The following is a 15,684-nucleotide window of genomic DNA, read 5'->3' as shown; positions in this document are numbered from 1 at the left end:
CAATGATGAACTGATTAACTTTTGGTGGTCAGAGGTCAAAGGTCAATGTGACCTCATTTGTCGCTTTTTGTGACTGTGATATCTTAAGAAAACCTTGATGGAATTTCTTCAGATTTGTTACAAGCGTCCATGTGGACTCAACAGAGAACTGATTAGAATTTAGTGGTCAAAGGTCAAAGTTACTGTGACCTTGCAAATTATGCTTTTTGCCATAGCTCAAGAATTCATACTCAGTTATTCATACATATTTATGATTTTACATTCAAAAGGTGAAAGGTCAACCTTACTGTGACTTTAAAATGTTATGCAAAACACTTTTCTGGCCACGACTCAACGTCATAACTCAGGAACAGAAGGGGGGACAGTTGGTCACATACTGAATAGGTGACACTAATGTTGGATGCCCTCCTTGAAATGGTGCTGATTTTTTTTTTTTTCTGCCAGGTGGAAGATGTGTGTGAAGCATCCATGTTTTCACAGACATGGATTTAAACTGTAAGTGCAACTTAACTGATGTGTGATGGCATACAATGGCGAGGTGGAAATTCTAGTTTAGAGTTCCAGATAAATATGCAAAATGTATATCAAGGTGGGGAAGGTTTCTGCATCCAAACTGACTCAGTAAATCCAAAGTTTTCACTTAAATGCACCTCTGCTTTACCTGGCAAAGTGCCGTCGCCAGATGTCCCACATTCAAACCAAAGCCCTCCGCCCACGTCGGCTAAGTCGCCCGCTGATCCCGGCTTTGTCCTCATTATTACCATGACTTTGTTTTGGCTGGTATGTTTTGACTGGCTAATAGTGTGAACCATCAGGGAACACCGACTATCCTTTCAAAGAAACTCGCCCTCCGACCATGTAGCTGTGGGGCATGCAAGGTGAAGATGAATTGGGTCGGCCTGCTTGTTTTTGAGAAGAGAGACAGGCCCCTAATTGGATATCATCTCACTCTCTTTCCCTAATTAGCGCTGCATTACTTTATGAACTGATATTAAGATGCAGGAGAAATAGTAATTAGCTAAAGGTTATTACCAGCCAGGGGCACATGGACATGGAGCATGCTGGGCAATGTAATGACTGCACACTGGTTTGTTTATTTTGGGCTATTGGTTCACCCTGAATGTAGGTACAACTTTTCCACAACAGATGCTGATTACCTGCTTTAGAGTCACCCTTGCAAATTGTTATCTGATAATATTAATTATGTTTCAGATGTAAGAATGCCCTTAAGCAGTGGTGGAGGATGTATCCAGATCCCTGAGTTTAGTAGAAGTAGCAATACCGGTTACATCACAAGTATATTAAAATGAGTTACTTACAGATCAACTTATCACTAAATCCATCTTACCCATCCATGGAGTCACTTTATTCCACTATGTGATGATTCTTTTATACTACTCTTACATTTGTCAGGTCATAGTGCGACAGTGTTTATCGTAGTGACAATGTTTGTGGTGTATATACAACTTTATTTTCGCTTATTTACATCCTCTGTTAAAATGTTTTTGAGGTCAAAAAGGCCACATGCCAAGCCATCAAGGCCATAAATTATAAAGGTGGAACTTTGAAATTCAATTAAACAGACATATATATTTCTATAAGCACAAATGCATTTTAAATAAACACTAAAAGAGGTATGCAGCAGAAATTTTTAAATCAAATAATATGTTGTTTCATTCAGAATGGTACTGACCTTTTAAAAGCGCGGTATAACGTCTTCTGGATGCAGTCTGAGGTTTATGATATTAGTATATATCGTGACATATATTTACATCACATCTATGAGTATAAATGTGTGAGACAGACATATATACTGTATGTAGATTACATATTTTGTCACATATAAGATATTTGCATTGGATAACAATGACATTATGAATCAAACGCATAGTTTTTTTAAGCTGATGTTGGAAGTCAACAATGAGAGTTGGGCAGTACCCATATAGAGTTTGGGTAGAGCCAAAACTGTCACGTTTCCTGATTCATTTCAAAAGAGGACCTCTTTCGGTATTGCGTTTTTGTTGGTCACACCACTGGTTAGGCTGCAATAAAGGAATGCTTACTATCATTATTGAGTAATTGCTTTTATATTTTTATAATTGCTTTTTATTTTCTGATGATCTTCCAAGCTTGAAATTTTGATAAATCTTGTATAATTAATCATATTTTAAAGGCAATATTGATATCTCGTGTGTGAGAAATCTCCTGTGTACTGGCTGTAATCTCCTTTGCACAGGCAATTTCCTCCAGTGTTCTCCTATGTTTGGGATTTTTTATCATTTGTACGGGATGTTCTCTCCTTTGTACTGAGTGTTATCTCCTATGCTCGAGATGTAGCTCCTACGTACAGGATGTTATATCCTTTGTACAGTATCTTACCTACGTAGGAGATGACGACTGCTGCATAAGAGATAAACTTCGGTTTTTAGCCAATGCTGCCCACCAAAAAAAAAAAAAAAAAATCACCTTGATTCTCAGGGCTTACATAACTTGAATTTGTGTGTAAAATTTTGATTTGTAAAGTGACTTTAGCTGTCAAATAGCAGTTTGTAAAAGTATTTTTCTCCACTAAACTGTAGTGAGAGAGAAGTATAAGGTAACATCAAATAAAATTACTTAAATTTGTACACAAGTACAACACTTGTGTACATGTTCCTTGTCCCTTTCATCACTGCCCTTATAAAGAAACAATCCTCTTCCTAACACAATCACCAAGGGCATTTACTTTTGAGTTTGAATACTGTGAAGTTTTATTTCCTACGTAAGAGATATTATCTTTAATGTGGGAGATAATATTTCCTGCACAGAAGAAAAAAAAGGCCTCTCAGGGCTTCTTTAAGGTTATTATTGTCGTATTGTTACCCTAATCCCAACACAATCAACAACTACATTTGCCTTTGAGTTTGAATACAGTAAAGCAGTGCGTTGTAAAAAGGTACAGTGTAGTTCCTTCTTTAGTGACATTGTGAAAGACTCGGATGAGACTTTTTATTCCCAGCAGAGCCATTTATCACACTGCCGAGGCAAGAGTGCTCACAGCTTTGATGCAAGGTAGAGACTTCACCCTGACAGGAAGCCTCTGCTATGATCACTGACTGACACTGATTACCACATGCGTTCAACATCCAGCATTATGGTCATCTCAACACACACACACACACACACACAGGATGAGGGAAAGACAGCAGAGCATCAATATTGTGGAGCAGTCTGTTATAGTTACAGAACCACAGACAGTCACAGTGTTGAAATCCAGGCTACAAAAACCCATCTGTTTAGTGCTGACTGTACACAAACAATTCTTTTTATATCCTGCGTGTGTGTGTGTGTGTGTGTGTGTGTGTGTGTGTGTGTGTGTGCGCGCATGCGTGCGTGAGACAGAAAAGTGCATTCTGAAAAATTTATTTGATGTTGATAGTCAAAGTCAAATAAACATGCTGACATTGCAATGCACTTTATCTGCGCCCACATATTCTCAGGGATGTGTAGCGACGGAGAGACGATTGCTGTTTGTCTTTCCACAGCTCTGTCCATCACTCTTCCTTTGCTCTCCTGTTTTCAACACTGTGGGCTCAACTCAGAGCATGCAGTTTTCTAATCATCCAAAAGAGGACAGTGTGGAACATGTTGTCATCTCCAGGGAGAGTGCAGAGATAGAGGCAGGTGGGGAGAAACTCGGGGGCTATAAAAGTAGCAATGAAATGTCCTTTGTGATAAAAAATGAACAAACAATGCTATTGTAGAAGCTATATTTTGTTTCTGTGTCATACTGGATTTGACTCCTGCCTTTATCAGTTCATCAGAGTCTTAAAAACCCCCCCAAAAAACTAGAATTACTGCCTTTCAGTTGTGTGCCTCAGCAAACCAGTCAAGTTGCGTCTTTGAAAATTTGGATGCTTCACACAGATTTTCAACCTGGCAGCACAGATGATCTATACAATCAGGACGGTTTCAAGATTAGTGTCACAAATTCTCTTTCTGAGTTATAGTGTTGAATCATGGCTAGAAAAGTGTTTTTGCAAAACACTATAATGTTACAATGAAGTTAACCTTTGACCTTTTGGATATAAAATGTCATCACTTCATGATGTTATCCTATTTGTTTGAAATTTTGTCATAATTAGTGAATGATTTCTTGAGTTATAGCAAAAACATGTTTTTTCAAGGACACAAGGACCTTGACCTTTGACTTCAGACCAAAAATTCACATTAGTCCTTCTTGAGTCAACTTTTGTGTCAAATTTGAAAAAAAATTCCCAAAGGTTGTCTGTGAGATATTGCATTCACAAGAATGAGACAGATGCAAGTTCGCTGTAACCACTAAAATGTAATCAGTTCATCCGTCAATCAATATGGACGTTTGTGTCAAATTTTAAAAAAAGAAAAGCCCTTAAATGTTCTTGTGGTATTGTGTTCACAATAATGAGATAGATGAGGCGATACTGACCTTTGACCACCAACATTTAATCAGCTCATTGTTGAGTCCAAGTGGATGTTTGTGCAAAATTTAAAGAAATTCCTTCAAGGTATTGACAATAATGGGGTGTACATGCATTCAGACAACCTAAAAAAGGTAATGCCTCTAGTGTGAGCTCTAGCCAACTCAGAGGTTTAACAAGACAATTGTTTGTTGTTTATGGGAAATTCTCACTGCTTTTCTTTTTTTGGCACAAGAAAGTGTCTTAAACCACAAAGAAAAGCATGACATCATCCATCCCAGGTATTATTCTCTTCTGTTGACTGCCCTTTGGACTCATTTTAAGTCTGGACAGACAGTGCAGCGCAATGAGACGTTATTACAATGGTGTGTCACTCTGCCCTGCATATTCATCAGGCAGAAAATCACTAAGAGGTGGAGGTTCAAGAGGGGAAGAGGGCAGAAAAAAGAGAGAAAGAGAGAGAGATGGAGAGAGGTTGATGGCTAAAGACAAAGTGAGAGAGAGGAGAAGGCGATGCGGGGCGTTAGTGGAAGCGAAACAGACAGCTGCGTGAAGCTCACAGGAAGAGGCAGCAGCCAGGGGAGAGATGTTGCATGGCGCCGACGTGAGCCGTTCTGACACATGGGTAGCAGAGCGAACAGGGCCAACACAATGGAGGGAGGCAGAGAGCACCGGGAGGCAATATGATTTACAGTAGGGCTATAGCCACTTCAGGTTTGCTGTGGCTCCACAGCCAAAAGATCAGCATTCATTCAGCTGAATGGAGCCCCCCTTTTTGCGCCCCCCCTTGACTCGTTGTCATTGTTCTCGACAAATGTTGTATGGGTTGTATAGGAGCTACAGCAGAAGGTCATTTATTGAAAGGAATGAAGGGTTGCAGTAGGATCCACACATGCTTCTGTAATGCAGCAGAACCTGCATGATCAGCAACAGCTATATTCTAGCTTTGTCTTTGCCAAGACACATTTTCAGCTGTATTTGAAATGCCTGGCCTTTTTACATCTCGGTGAGGAAAAAGGCCGGCCGATGAGCATATCAGAAAAATCTTCACCGGTCAAGACATTTCATTTGTTTTCTAGCAAAATATAAAATCTTGCAGTACAGTATCGATTTACAGCAACTTTATTTAACTATTTCAAGATAATTGTATCTCCTATGTATAGTATTTCATCTCCTATGTATGGGACGGTATCTCTTACGCACAGGATGTGATGTCCTATGTATGGAATATTGTCTCCTATGTATGATGTGTTATATTGGCCGGTGCTGAATTTATCGATACAGTCTTGGTCAAGATGTTTGATCTGTTTTCCCAAATCTTGCAGTATAGTATCCACTCGTAGCAAGTGAATTGAACTTATGGTTATGTTTTCTCCTACTTAAAGGGTGTTATCTCTGAGGTAGAGGATGCTATCTTCTTTATGTGGTATGTTATATCAGCCAGTGGCTAGATGTATCAGTTATATCTTGGTCAAGATGTTTCTTTTCCAGCAGAATATCAATACTTGCAGTACAGAATCCACATGTAGCAGCTTTAACTTATTTAAATACTTATGTTATCTCCTACATACAGGATGTTATCCTCTAAGTATGGGATGCTATCTCCTACATACAGGGTGGAATCATATGAACAGGATGTTGTCTCCTATGTAGGGGATGTTATCTCCTATTTACAGGATGTTATTTCTTATGTATTGGATGTTTTCTTCTTTGGACAGCATGTTATCTCCTACTTGCGGCATGCTATTTCCTATGTACAGGATGTTATCTCCTATGTACGAGATGTCACATGAGCCTGGAAAGTCTTTACTGGTCAAGATGTTTCATTTGCTTTTCAGCGGAATGTCAAATCTTTCAGTACAGCTTCTACTTGTAGCAACTAACTTTTTTATGGTTATATTTTGGCATTTTTCAGCACTGGGCTAAGGTTAAGGAAAGATCATGGACTTTGTTTAATATAGAAAAAGTTTGCTGTTGAAGCAGGACACACATTGTGTTAACTCTGAAAAACAAACTGGGGCCTGCAGTGAGCTGCCATGCAGTGTCTATAGAAAGCTCCAGCAAAGTGTGGCCAACCTAAAAGTTTGGGATAGTTTAACTTTTTGGCAAATTTTTTGCCAGAGTATACCAGCAGCCAATCAATAATCAGAGTCCTGTGACTCCTGAGACATTTTGACCTACTGTATATTACAAAGAAAGAATCGTGCACTTTGTATGTTCACTATCCATCAAGTCTTACTCCCTGCAAGTAGTTTCCTATCTTAATAATTATTATTTGCATCTCACTTTATTTTTTTGCAATAACTGTGTCTTTCAAAATAACACAATTATGAAACTTTTTTTTAACAACAGCTTAATGTAACTACCCAAGTTCATTAACACTTGCGCTTTGCTGCCATATAATTTTGAGGTACTTTTCCAAAATAACTTTCTTTTTATGTTTTTTTTATCCTTTTACTCCACGAGATTAGAGGGAAACGTCATAGATTTTACTTTTCTACATTTTTTGACAGCTTTGATGACAGCTTATTTTCAGATTAAAAGTTTAACAGTAGAATATTTAGAAGACTCCAAATTGACAACATTGAAATACTACTTTATCATTATTATATTAATAATATATATGGCAAATGTGTAACCTCCAAAGCAAAGTGAACTGTATGTATAGTATCAAAAATAAATGTCCCATCACACTGAATGGCTCCTTTCACGTACAGTGCTTGGTAATAGTACATACAGATTTTAAGTTACTGTATGTTTTTCAATTCAAAGGCCCAATGTTATTGATGTTTGGGGTTTCATAGTTGTAGAACAAACAAGGCCATCCAGCAATAGGCGAAAACAGCAATATATATCTATTCCCTGACATGCAATGCAGCTGTTATAAAGTCCTGCTTTTAACACACAGACAAACACACACGCTCATAATTTCACATTCTTGCAGAACATGGCTTCACTGAACATTCATACATGCATGAAGTGACAAACCTGACAAACATACATGGCAAGTAAATTGGTAGCCTGCCAACGGCCTCAAGTCAGAGATTAGTACTGATATAGTCTGACTTTGAATATCACTGGTGTTCTTGGCAGGCAACTCATGTGTTCATAATGCTGCATCATGCTGTTATCACTGCCCTTTCAAAGACTAATCAAGCAATTAAAAGACGTCTTTTGCAAACGGTACTGTAGCTATGGCAACGCCAACCCCGCAGCCCATGTGAATGGACCTCGGTGTCCACAGAGAAATCAATAAGTCTGTAATCTGAAGTTTCTATACAGTCCCTTCTGCTTTATGGCTGCAGTATTGAGTTATGGGTCCCCAGTAATTACTGCGAGTGTGACCTGGAGCTACAGAAGTGGGTGTTCAAGGATCCTCAGTTTGTTTTTGAATGGGTTGTCTGCCAAAGTCGACTGCAGGAAGCTCGGAGCAGCTAACATTTAACCCCACGTCCATTCGAATGTTGATTAGACTTTGTGATGTGGTGCCACGAGATTAAACACAGGTTATCTTAGAGGGGAATCAGCTTGCAAAAAACAAACTGATGAGCACAATACCTCGTGGCAGTAATTATAGTATATATCTCTGAATATTGGAATATGCTCAAAATATATCCCCAAATATATTGATACAAAAAACAAAACCTATGCTACTAAAGGCAACCATGCACTAATTTTTTATATATACTAAAGGCAACCATGCACTAATATACATATATACATATAGAGAGAGAGAGAGAGAGAGAAAGGAAACTAACCCGGCTCAAAATCCTCTGAAACCATTGCAAATTATTCAGTTGTCTATGTTATAGGGGTGGAAATCAAATAAGTCTCCATGATAAGAAAACATAAATCAGAGACATCTATATCAAGTTAAATGGGATAATAAATGCATTAATAAAACATGGAACCCAAGAACCAGAATAGGCGATTAATAATCTTCTGAAAATAATATATTTCCTGAGGAATGCCTGCCGATTATTCATGATTTACCACGGGATAAGTCTTTTTAGGAATATGATGAATGATGACTGACACATGGCAGTGAGGAATAGTGTTGGATATTAGTGCTGAAAAAGACAAATGATACAGTCTGAGCCCATAACATCATTTGAACAATTTCTGTTTATGTGGCTACTACAGATGAACTCCGGGAGTGCACTCTGGGATATGTGGGAGACGTTCTACAAAAGAAATGTATTCTTGGAAATCTAATTGCAAGGTGATCAAAGTGGGTTTGACAGTTTACTGCATATTTCTTTGACATCCGTATATCTGAGGATTACTTTGACTTTTCCATTGTAAGGTTGACTATTTTGAAAACGTTTTTAAAGGATCTAAAGGATATCAGTAACACCGGAATACCTTTGGTCTTTTGTACTTTTGTGCCTGTTTTCCCTGTCTTCTGAAGATGTAACAGAATTTTTTTATGTGTTTGCGTGGGTGCATTTCCATTTCAGTCATTGTTCGTCTTGATGATTAAATCAACAATGAAGAAGTTGTTGGTTTCGCTCCAGATCTGTTATCTTTTGCAAGACAAATCTCACGTTTCACTACACAACCTCATATGTTTTCACCGACTTTGACCCACAGAATCTGTGCCCTCAAAGCACTATCTGCTCCGAGTAAATGACACCTGCTTGAGCAACATGAATACATCTGAATGGTCCATTGACAGAGCCGAGGCATTAGGCGCCACGAATGGGCTTGAACTGCAAAGCTAGCGGCAAGCACCGGCAAACGAAACGCCAATTCCAGCCTCTCAGATCCGGAGGAAATGAGTTGTTTATGGTAAATGGGGCTCTTAGCAGCACCCGCAGTGTTCAATATTGATTCAGTGAATCGGATTTGTAAATATGAGGAGTAGCATCAGTTTTCCACTCTGCGAAACATCTACTTCCAGATAAAGGAGCAGCTGGAAGGTGGAAGAATAGTATGGCTGAGTGCTGGTTTTTGTCCCTTGTGTGACAACAGAGGAATACAGTACATTTCTATTTCAGTGTCATAACTTTGTTAGTTAGAAACTACTTTAAATTCACCATGCTGCACAAAGTTATTAACACAAATCTTTGGATACTTTATATATGCATTACTTACATTGGCCAAATTGGAGAAATTTACTTCCGAAAAGTGTGCTGCAAACAAATACATTAACAGCAAACACGCTGAAAATAAAGAAATGATGCAAAATCAAAAACACAAACCCCGAAAACACCTGCAACAGAAAAAAGCTGCATATTGAGTAAACAGAATGGAAGTTCTCCAGGGGGAGCACCAGCAATAAATCAGTAATAACTGGGAATCTCTATATGCGAAACATCACTTTCTAAAGCTTGTTTCTAACAGGCAGAAGTTGTACTATGTGTAGTGTTAAGATACTCAACAAAGAATTTATAAATAATACCCAAATATGTTTTATTTCCAAACTTTTACTTAACTTATTATTTTAGCCAAAAATATTGCAAGAAACCATAGACTGTACCTAATTTTAGACAAAAGAAAAAATATGTATACTCATATCAGACAATTATCTGAACATGAAACAAGAAAGCAATTCCAAGTGTTAATCAGAGTTTCTGTGCACAAAGTTTAGATATCTTCAAATGAAGTGGTGGAGTTTAATTTCAAAGTTACAAAATCAAAAAGTTGTGAACTCAAACACTGTTGCACTTGAGCGAGCAAATGTCGACTTCAAACTTTAAAAGCAGACAGTAGCAAACTCTAAATGTTGAAGTGATAAGCTTTGTTTGAATGGAACATGTCAAAGCTCTCCTTGAGGCACTGAGACTGTTTGGCAATTACGCAGCCGAAACTCTTAAAAGGCGTCAAACAGCAGACTGTCTGTTGAGTGAAAAGAGTATGACAGCGTCTCTGATAGTGCGAGTTTATTGGGGGAAATGTGAGGAGTCACCTGTTTTACAACATGGCGGGCCCCTTGTGAGCACCCCCTCCGCCTTGATCAACGCACGGCTGAACTCTTGCACTGCAGGCAAGGAAGATACCACTCACCACTTCAAGTCATCGGCTTTGACACACTGCGCCGCTCGTGTTATTGCTTTAATTTCGATCTCCTTCATTTCTCTGCAGGAAAGAGGCGACGTGAAATGAAGGGCACTAGGATCTATTTCAAATTTTAATTAGTTGCCTTTTGTACGTCTAACAGAGATACATTCAGACCAACATTATCCTTTCAAATTTTTAATTAACAGCTGCCTCTTGGTTTCACCACATCAAAAGCTTGGGTTGTGTAATTGTCTGTGTGTTGTGAGTGTTTGAAGCTGTGTGTGTTTTTTAAAGAGCAAAAGGTGCAGAGGTGTGCACATTTTGACGCTCAGCATGGTGTGTGTCAGATGTATGTCAGGGACGAGTCGGGGAGCGACACCGGTGGGGAGCTTTTTCACATAGCTCTGAATTTTAAGGGTGTTTTGATTTTTATTCCTTTTCTGCTTGGTTGCAGTTTGTCACGACAGAAAAAAGAACCCATAGTACATTACAGGATTAAATTAATCTAAATGTAGCACCTCACATTTATGCCAGCAAAAATTAGACAGGCTTTAGCCAAAGTCTTTGTCTCTTATTAGCCATGTAGGTAAAAAAAAAAACAAAACAAAAAAAACACTACCTTAGTTTGCCAATATGCTATTATAGCTACAATATGAGTATTGAAAACATATCTTGCCACATAAGTAAAGCCATCTGCTACCAACTCAAGAGCTTGGGGACAAACTATCTCCAAGTGGATTCTTTTCAAATGAAAAACAATATCTATGAAGTTAACTTCATCTGGGTGGAGCATATCAATCAACACGCATTCATACCTGCCATTACTGCAACGCAGCTGTGGCTTAAAATAGTCATGTTCACAGGCGTCGCTCTTACCTGCCAAAGAAAGTGCGTAGGATATAGAAATGTGTTGCATTGTTTCCATCAATACATGCTGACAGCTGCTCGGAAGAAAAGCGAGAAACCAATTCATAAAGTGACGCCTCCCCGAGACGCTATAGACTCGAAGCTCTGAAAAAAAGAGACACAATGAAAGGAACAGCAGCTGCATTATCTTGGCTGAAATCATGGGCTATGTCTGTACGTTAATGAGATGTAGTCTGTATGTTTGAGAGATTGTCTGTTATCGGCTGAAGGAATAAACTCATGCATTTTGGAAAATCAAGTTGATGCAAACAACTGAAGGCCAGCAGGAGGAACGCCTTGTCCTTGACTCAGTAGATTTTAGTTTGCAGTTAAGTTTTCTGTTTTATGTTCCAAAATGGAAATGTCACTTTTTGTCAGTGTGGTCAGTATGTGACAAATCCAGGCTCCTGGTATCATGCTCAGCGAAAGGCAAAATTCAATTGCAAGAGCCAGGTACAACCATTAGAGGGCAGTGACTATGCATATTTTTTACATAATGTGTAGAATTTTAATACTTGGTCCAGTTCATGACATTTGAGTGCAATCAACAATACAACTAAACACCCATTTTTTTTCAACTGAAAAAATGTGGTTTGGGGGTTAAGTTAACTGGCTGATCTAGATCTCAGATTCTAATAATAAATACATTTACCACTTTTAAACACAGCCAGTGTCTACAGTCCCTAAACTAGAACTGTCTGCACCAAAAGTTTGAATCTAAAAAACAAAAAAGAGCCCTATACCTAAAAGGATGTTCCTCTCAATTCCAGCCATTACAACTTGATATTTGGATATAATGAACTTGTGCGTTTACCCGAGGGTGCAAGATAATTATAGTCCTCACTATTCCTAACTCCCTCCTGCACCAGCGGGGGATTGGCTTCATTAGGACATACTGACCAAAAGACGATAGCTGACCTTTGTGGGTATCCCTCCAAAAGTAATGTCTTTCTCTCTCTCTAAATTTGCCCCAGCTTCCTAATTAACCTTGTAGTTTAACGATAGAAAAGTAAGGATAAATTGATGGAGAAAATATGTGAGAATGCATGCGTAAAAACTGCTAGTGCTACTGCGAGCAGAAGATAAATAAACTGAGAAACATCTTATTTGTCCAGTTGAAGCTTGAGCATGAAATCATCTAATCATCAACATTTTGCCGTCTGGGGCAGATTTTTGAAGTTATAGGCTAAGTATGTCTTGCTCTCCGGCTTCCACAGGCTCAGTTTATACCCTGCATGTTTCTCCACACACTTATTAGCTGTTTGCAAAACTTTTGTTGAGTCTTGTCTCCTCCAGTGAAGTCTTACAGCACCAAAGAACAAATCAATCTCACAAAAATACTCAAAATGACCATGACCTTATAAACCTATAAAAGGTTTTGGTCATTTCACGTATTTCTGAGACCAGGCTGAAAGGAATGTTTTTGTTCGATAATGTACAGCAAGTACCGTCACTTTTAATGTCACTTTTTATATTACATTTGTAATAATATGATTATTGTTTTGTTCTTGTGCTTTTACAAACTGACTGATGTTTCCTCTATCGTCACTGCCAAGAACAATCTCTCCTTAAATGATCTGGAGCTAAAAACATTTTTGTAAATGTACCATCAGGGTGGGAACACCACAGCATGCTCACAACAACAGAAAAAAAAAATCATTTTATTTCCTTTGTTCCTAATAGAGGTGCTCGGAAAATGCGTGTTCATGGGATTTCATATGACTTTACAGCTTAGGAGAAAGTGAGTCAGTTATGAGCTGGTAGGGGCAAATAAATAACGAAAGAAGAAAAGAGCTAAAAACACAGCACAAACCAGCTTAGTGATGTTGTTAGGAGGGGAGCCAATCCTTTGAAGGGGAGTCCAAGTTGGCCTTAACTATAGGGGCTGGTCAATGTGCAGGGCCTGTTCAGTAACATTTCTCTAACCTTATAAGCTTCCATCTCCCACATGCTGCTGCACGCTCTCCCATTTTTATTCAATTAATCTTTTATCAAACGCCCGTGGCTGCGTTTTCAGCCTGTGCCAAATGTGGAGTTGTTTAGGTCCTCCCTTAAATCCGGGCAGCAAATACATCTCGGCTTTGCCCGGCTGTAATGTCCTCTGTTTGGATCCTGCCTGCTTGTGGGCAGTGCCAGGCATACACATGGGGGATATGGTGTATCTGTATGCAGTCCAGAGGTATTAGCATCCTTTTGTACATAATTGTATGCTTGATGCTTTAAGGTTTGATCCTATGTGCACTGGAGCAGTGGTTTAAGGTCTATGGTGTGGATGGGTTTCAAAGAAAGTGACTTTTATTGTTATTTTGCCATCATTAAAGCTTGGCAGACATTTAATAATATATTTAACGTTTAAACACACCAACCACTTGTGGCCACAGGTGATAATTACAAAATAAGGGAGCACAACAAGACTCATATCATTAAGAAACATTTATAGTTAGCAGTTATAGAGTAGCTGTTGTGGCTAATGATTTGTTATAAAAACATTACCTAGTTCTGCATTCAATCTCAGCTGGGCCTTGATGGGTCCCAAAAAGCCTGATGGGTCAAACCAGGTTAGGGCCAAAAATATGCACTGAATTGCCAGGTCAGTGCATCTATAGGGTCAGTTGGCAGGGTGGTGGTTTGGTCCAACAAACCTAGACTTTCATGAGGGAGTCAGGTATTCACTTCCCGTCCCCTTAACTTAACCATCCGTGGCAGATGTGTGTTTGTTGACATCTGCTGTTGTTGCCTAAACATAACCACATGCAGCGTAATCTCACCATGTTCTTGTGTTGATACCTAAAACATAATATTTACATGTGGAAGTCCACTGCAAAGTGGCAATATGTTACAACATATTAGATTATTAGTGCTTTTTTTTTGCTAGAAGTGGTGAAAGCAGTGGTGTCATAGAGGGTATACATGGGTGTACCCAACTCTTTTTCTAGCCATTTACAGTATAGCAAATTAAAAAAGCCTGTGCAATATATAGAAGAATTTACCCACTTTCTCCTTGGCAATCCTTCTAGTAGTAAACCCACCTTATAAACTGCCACTACACCACTGAGTGAAAGTAAACAGTAAGGTTGCTGACTTCAAATTCAAATGAAAATGATACCCAGTGGGTTCATCTCAATAACACATTTTAATAAATATACTGATTAGTGCAGTAGTAATTACAAATTTGTAGTAAACATGATGATATACCCTCCATAGTATGCCTCTGAGTAAGATAACCCCTCTGTGACTCTGACATACTTGTCTGCGAGTGCTTCCCACAAATCACTCACTCTCGACTCATATTTTATACTGCCTGTCTTCCCAGTGTCTACAGGATAAACCTTTCAATTCCCGGCACTATCTGCATGACATTCATGCCATGTGAAGGCTGTGGTAGGAAGGGGCTCGGAAGCATGCTAAGGGGGGAGGGTTGGGTTATGGCTCTGTACGCTCCCAGCATTCACCCTTGTTAGCCTTTACCAGTTAGACAATGCCCTGATGCAACATGACAGGACAAGCTTTCATAGCCATGTTGGGGCTAACGCTTTAAAATGCGAGCAACTGCACTGTTTTGTAGCTCTTGCAGGGGAAAGAGAATTTTAAATGGCCACACAGTCAGGCTTTGTTTGCCAGTGGTACTAACAATAACAGAAAAAAAAGCAGCATCCAGAGACTCACTGCAAGCCCAAGAGTGACTGCACAAAAAACGACAAATGCTTTATTTGAAGTGAAAATCCACCCGAAATAGAAGTCCGCCAGTGATCTCGCAGAATATTCAATATCGTGAATATTGAATTATTTGTGAACATAAACAATCCCAGCAGGCTCCAGTGTGTGATGCCACCATGAAACACAACCTGCAGCTGCTCTATTTATAAGAATGAGGCCTTTTTCAACACAGTTCCCGTTGTCTCCTCAAAGATACGAACCAGAAGTGACCTCAGGTAGCGTCACTGTTGGCGCATCCAGATCCAGATCATTTAAAAGTCTGATAGTGTTCCTCTCTGAAGGTATTGCTTGCCTTTGTGAAAATCTGGGAACAGCGGGAAGCTCACAGTGTGTGTGTGTGTGTGTGTGTGTGTGTGTCAGGCCATGTTGGTAGCTGTGCGGCTGATTGATATCATAAGTGAACCATAGGCTGAAAGGTCCCCCAGCACCAGATGAAAGGCAGGATTAACAGAAGAGGGGTTGAGCTGCGATGAGCACCGGGAGTGCATCGGGGGAGATCAGATGAGGAAATAATAGAGAAGGTGTCCCTTGCCTTCAGAGAGGGGCAGACAGGCAAGCAGGGCTTATGAGATGCAGAAGAGTTGTAGGAGATTGAATGATCTGTTCCAGAGAGTTGGCA

This window comes from Plectropomus leopardus, chromosome 23 (assembly GCF_008729295.1).
Source record: "Plectropomus leopardus isolate mb chromosome 23, YSFRI_Pleo_2.0, whole genome shotgun sequence".
In the NCBI taxonomy this organism is placed as follows: Eukaryota; Metazoa; Chordata; class Actinopteri; order Perciformes; family Serranidae; genus Plectropomus; species Plectropomus leopardus.
The sequence above is the reverse complement of the archived record's forward strand: the minus strand, read 5'-3'. Positions refer to the sequence as shown.